This window comes from Vollenhovia emeryi, unplaced genomic scaffold (genome assembly GCF_000949405.1).
Source record: "Vollenhovia emeryi isolate VEMERY1.0 unplaced genomic scaffold, V.emery_V1.0 DF939157.1, whole genome shotgun sequence".
NCBI classification, from domain to species: domain Eukaryota; kingdom Metazoa; phylum Arthropoda; class Insecta; order Hymenoptera; family Formicidae; genus Vollenhovia; species Vollenhovia emeryi.
This window is the reverse complement of record NW_011967209.1, coordinates 387,586-393,646: the sequence shown is the minus strand read 5'-3', so window position 1 is coordinate 393,646 and position 6,061 is coordinate 387,586. Positions and strand designations below refer to the sequence as shown.

The 6,061-nt window shown below is 47.3% G+C and overlaps 1 pseudogene; it reads right to left on the bottom strand.

Moving 5' to 3' along the window:
* The window catches only part of LOC105564979, a 13,471-nt pseudogene that overhangs the window by 4,159 nt on the left and 3,251 nt on the right, over positions 1-6,061 (bottom strand).

Below are 6,061 nucleotides of genomic sequence, written 5' to 3'. Positions count from 1 at the left end.
CCCGTCGGATACATTTTAATCGGAATTGTAGGGACATCCTCGCGCGACGTCCGCATTTGAATACTAAACACATTAATAACTTCTTGACAAAACAAAATTCTGCTTTTACCAAATAAGGACGCGAGAGTCGGGAAAAGTTGACGTCGCGGATTGTTGCATCTAATACGAATCGCGAGGTATTTAATGTTTTGGGAGCATTTTAGAAGAAATACTTGTGCTATTTTCATTTATTGTATTTATTGTACAGTATTTATCGTATCAGTATCGATAAACTGAGAAAGTACGCGAGAATTCTCAAATGAAAATTTGCTAATTTAAATTAAATGACGAGTAATTACGATATTGTCAACAACGACGTTTATATTGGATTATATTGCATCCTGCAAGTTTTTATTTGCAACGCGGTGATAAATATCGAATAGATTTCGCCCGCCGATAAATACCAATGTCACTTTAAACGCCGGGAGACGTGACGCGATCTGTTTACACGCGAAATGTCTTCTTCACGAAGGAGAGACGCGCCTTGACACTGATAATACGTCCGTTTGTATTCATCCAGTTATCGACGCGAAGGGCGCCGGCGGCGGAGGCTCGACAAGGTATTGTAATACCGCAAGGTTTTATGGGAAAACCTGGGGGCGTCGTCGAGCCCAGGCGAGAGCCTGAGGACGGGGCGGGGAGCAAAATTGAAAATGAGCATAAAAAGCATAAAAAGCGAGGCGCAGGGCAGATTGCCGTGGAACATTCTTCGGCAAAGGGGCAATTCATTTTCGTATGCTATATCAATTTCTTGCTTCGCCTCCTCGCCTCGACCGTCTCCTCGCTCTCCTCGCCGGAGCGTCCCTACGCTCGCAGCCACCAACCTCCGATCTATACGCGTTTCATCCCTTAAAACCGTTAACTCCGCCAGACATCAAGGGGAATGCGAATTAGCCCCGGCCGTCTTATCCGCGCCGATAAAAATGACGATGAAAAAGACGGGCTCGGTTAGCTCTGTCGTTTCGCCGATCCCAATTCCCCGTACCCCGTGCTGCCAATCGAGAGTTATGTACCTTAATGGAAGTTATGCCTTAATCGATCCCTCCCGTCGTTTAAAAGTTTCACGTCCGAAATGCTTGGCGCGCGGTGTTTACGGCGGGCGTAGCTAACGACGCTATGCGCAAGTATACGACTCGCCGGGACGGAGGAATTAAGATTTACACGAGATAATTAAGGATTAAGTAGAACCCGCCACGCGTTCAACGCATTTTCGTAGGGTACGCCGGGCGATACGTGCGTGGAATAAGTCGGACTTTCGGTTTGATAAATAGGCGAAACACAGCCTGGAGACGAATGCGACGTGTGCAAGGGCGCGCGCCCCTCTTTCTCGCGTTTTGAAAAATATTTTTATAACTTTTACGCATTATATGAATTCTCTGCCCCTCGCTTCTTCCCCCCCCCCACCGCTGAAATTCTGAATATTTCGCTATGGAAATCCTTCAGCTTGGAAGGATTCTTGTTACATAGGTTTTTTCTTGGATCGATAAAGTTTATATTTAAATCGTGATGTGGCGAAGATATAAGAACAAGAGAAACTACAAAACCTATCTTACAAATTTCACATATGTCGGCTATTATATTCGCGCGCACGTGCCCTCACACACATATAACGTGCGTTTTCCGAAGCGCGGAAGCAAAGGGTTGAAGGAGGAGAGCTCGGGGCTACGATCGATCATGCATTATAGACTGGAAGCTGACACCTGGTGATAGATCGTGGTAATTAAATAACTCGTTGCGATCAGGCCGGGCTCGAGATTCGGCCGAGAGTCGGTGGAGGAAGTAGAGGGTGGAGGATCGGCGACGGCACGGTCTACCAGCATGTGCGCGTCGTCCCCTGGACGGGGTGTAATTGACAAGGCAATTGATAATCGCCGCCGGGTTGACAGTATCTCCGAGAATTAGCGTTACGCGAGCGTCAGGGCTCCCCTCAAATTGGTGCACAAATTACCAAGACGGCCGAGGATGCAGGATTTCGATGGCGATCGCACGTGGCTTGTCAGAACCATTTTATTGTACGTATAAAATAAATCCTGTACAGCGACAGACGTGCGGTAAATAATTTTGGAAAAATAGCTGCAAACTAATCGTTCAATATTTTTAATTCTATTTCATATCTATACTATAATTAATTAAGAAATAAATATAAGAATTTTACAATAACCATTTACAGATAATATTGAGAGAAGAAAATAAGAGTAAATTTCTTGATAAATATGCACGCGTAAGGGGTAATTTGTAACTTTACAGAAAGCTTAACGTATTATTCATCCGAGGCCAATGGTCAGTCGACCTTATCAGAAAATCGAGAGCCGAGGTCGGCGAGGCAGCTACGACCTAATTAATAATCGCGACTCGGCTCCACTCGACCTTAGGGCGAGTCGACTCGCGGTCCAGCGGCGTTTAATTATTTCGACGTGAAATATGTATAGCGGGTGGTCCACGGAAAGAGAGAGAGAGGGTTGGTCGAAGCTGCCAAGCGACTGGGTAACCTTATTCGCCATTGTCGAGCCGAGGAATAGTCAGGGTAGGAAGGGCTCCGTTCGTCGGGGGTGGAAGCGAGATACGGGGTCGGCCGAGCCGGCAAAAAAACACTGCCTTCTATTTAATTTCATTTTTAACTTGAAGCTATATTTAATTAAGAAATATCACAAAACTCGACGTGATATATATATATATATATATATATATATATATGCAAGATGGCCGGCAAATGAGTTAACCCACCACCCATCGACTTGTCGCAGCACAGAGGAACGAAGCAGTCGCAGCACAGAGCGAGTGTAAATTAAAAAAGCCACGGCCAATTTGCGCAGAACGATCTCACGCTTCGAGAAGAAGGAGAGAAGGAAAGCACAGTGGCGGAGGTCAAAGGAAGGAGGGAGGAAAAAAGCTACCGTATAGCGGAGTGTAGGGGGGTAGGCTTTTCACCCTCAACATACTTCGGCATCGACGAATGTTGCGAGAACGCGTTGCTTCACGTGCGCATTATCGGGCTAATTTGTATGTAACTTTAATTCGGTTCTTATCACTTTGAAGCAAGCTTGCACAGTAGCCTTTGCGTTCACGAAATAATTATTTGTCGGCACAAAGTATTCAAATTTTTTCCCGTGCGGTAATGGTACCGCATATTTAATGATACAACAACACAATGAGTACAACACATAATTAAATACTTTCCGGCATTAAAAAAAAGAGGTAATTTCGCCAACGATCGATTAAATTATCATCACGAGAGTACATGACACATATACGCTCTTTGCGCGGTCTAAAAATTATATCCGCCATTTAACAATTACGGGTACGCTTTGTACAAATGTAAACTCAAAATACTTCTTTCTTTCCCGATGCACCAAACTTGTTTCCCGCTCCACCCTTTTTCACGCAACGATGCGCGGATTTGCGCGCGCCTCCCCCGAAATGGCCTCGAGAGCGAGGGCGAATTACATTTATTTGTGCACGATAGCTAATTGTAAGTATATTTTTGGTTCTTCTGATGTCTCCCGCGGATGATCCCAAATTGCCGGATAATGGTGGCCCCCGTCGGAGCGGTTATACCGACAACCAAGTAGCAGAACGGCAACGCGAGCGCGGTGAGGGTTTGTAATTTCTGCTCGGTGACGCGAGATCGCCGTGATGCCGGCTTTGACTCGAGTAATTTCGCCCATTAACTTCGCGTTTTAATTGCCGATACGTCATTGCGTTGCGAGCGTTGCCGAGAGATCGCTTCAAGTAATCAGCGGAATTTAGATGCGCGATTTAACTGACACTGACTCTATGAAATTACGAAAAAGAGAGACGACTCTCGCGCTGGCCTTACAAAAACTACTTTGATAAAAAGCCAGCTCATTTTTATTATTGTCTCCCGATAGTCAGATATTGCGTTAAAGCAAATGTCGTTTATTACGTCTGAATGAGCAAGAAAGACCTCGGCAACTCACAATCGTTCTCCCTCCGCAGCCGCGAAGTGCAGCGAAACAACCCGCACGACATTATTACGTTTCGCGCTCTCGCATCGACCAAATCTTAATTATTTGCAATTTTACGGACGGCGGAACATAATTATAATGCGAGCAAAGGACCATATCGCCGTAGGGTCGCGTGGTTGGTGCCGCAGTTACCTACCCCCTGACCTCCATCCGCCCGCCGGCCACCCTTTTCACCTCTCGCTCTCACGTCCTCTCTCCGGCGTGTGTTTCCGCCCTTCTCTCTCGCTCCCCCCCCCTCCCTCTCTCTCTTTCTCTTTCCTCAACGATCCTCCTCAGAACCAGCGGTGCACTCGCCGTGAGCATTTCATCAGAAGCGCCGTTGAGTTCCACAGACCACTTAACTCATAAATGAGGGATTATTTCATCGTGTAATCGCGTATGGACCAAAAAGCATTACAATTAACGCTAACCAACTGCGCGGCGACGCCATGCACCCGCGGCACCGCGACGTCAAATAGAAACACGCCGCTGGGTTGCCGCGCTACCATTGCACGTCGCGTTGCCTTTGGATATTATTTTGAATTTATTGCGACGAAAGCTTCGGTTACATCGCCGCGTAGAGCGCTCAGGATTTTGAAGATGACGCTTTGTTCATGCGATTAGCAACAAACTTCTGCAAATGCGTGTGTTTAACGCACTCCTCCATTCAACTGCAATTCTTTTGTGCGCTAAGCGCGAGAAAGTCGAATTAATACGCAACGCCTGGACATTTTTACCATGAATTGACGAACCGTACGAATCATTGTGAGACCCGGGGAAAATCTTACGGCATTCATTGGCACGGAAATTTACAATTAATTAAACATATCCACGATATTCTCGGTAAAGTCTATTATTAAAACGAGGAAAGGCGCGTACGGAACGAGTTGTATTGAAACAAAGAGAGATCCGCGCGCGGTTCGCCATAACGCAATCATCGCGATTCTCCAATTTCGCATGGAGCATTACACGAGGTCGGCTGCGAGGCGAGGTAAATCGGGCGATCTAAATCAATCGCACGGCCGATTAGGCTCCTTTCCAAAACAAGATGGCAGGAAGACGCGAGATTTATCGCCCCGCGCGGTCTTTGACGGCGGAAGCGGCGAGCCGACGATTCTCCACCTTCCTTCGCACGTGATCGATCCGCTCTTTTCCACCCTCGAAGCAATAATCCTGACTGGAGTTAATATATATCGCGAGATGGCGGGGGGAGAAAGGAGGCAAGCCCGGGGTGGGGGTCGGGAGGGCGGGCAGAGGAAGAAAGAGCCACGCCAATACATCACTCCGTCGGCCGTTCGGCGCGGCAGACCCGCCAAAATAGCAATTACCCCCGCGGAATCAAATGAAATAAAATTGCATTATCTGGCATGCCATGGCGCGATCAATCATACACCCTTTAGTCGGCCCTCGCCGAGGCGGGCACCTTCTGCCGCGTCCCCCGCCAGTCGGTCGTTCTTTCAGGATACCTGTCTATACCTGTGTACGTGGTGCGTGCGTGTGTGTTACAGATCCCGCTGCCCGAAGAAAGTGCCGACGAAGACGAAGAGGATTCCATTTGGCGCGACTTGCGCGATCGGTCATTGGCTGACGCGAGGAAAAGTCGTCCCTTGAATCCTTCGTCGAAGATGGAGGCTGCGCGGCGCGCCGTGTGTCGCGTCGTGAGATTAATTGCCCAATGCGCACTTATCTAGTCTCCGTCAGCAGACCCCACGCTTTTCATCGCAGTAACATAAGTTTTTTAATTAAGCGCATCATTTAAAAATATACGAAATATTATCGTGTCGTCTGCACGGAGAGAACCGGCCGAGGCAAAAAATAACTAAAATGAAAATATCACCGTATAAATAGTAGGGGCGTCTACATCGTTCTGCGTTGCAACATTCACTAAGTTCGCTGCACAAAACGCATACAGTTGTCTCCACTACTTGTCATACCAATGTGGGTATGACAACCGCAGATATAGCTGTCCCAAATATTACTATTTGTTGGGGTTGTGCCAACCCTAATTAGACATGTGGCACCATATCGGTATCTCCGTGTGTCATCTCAGTTGTTAA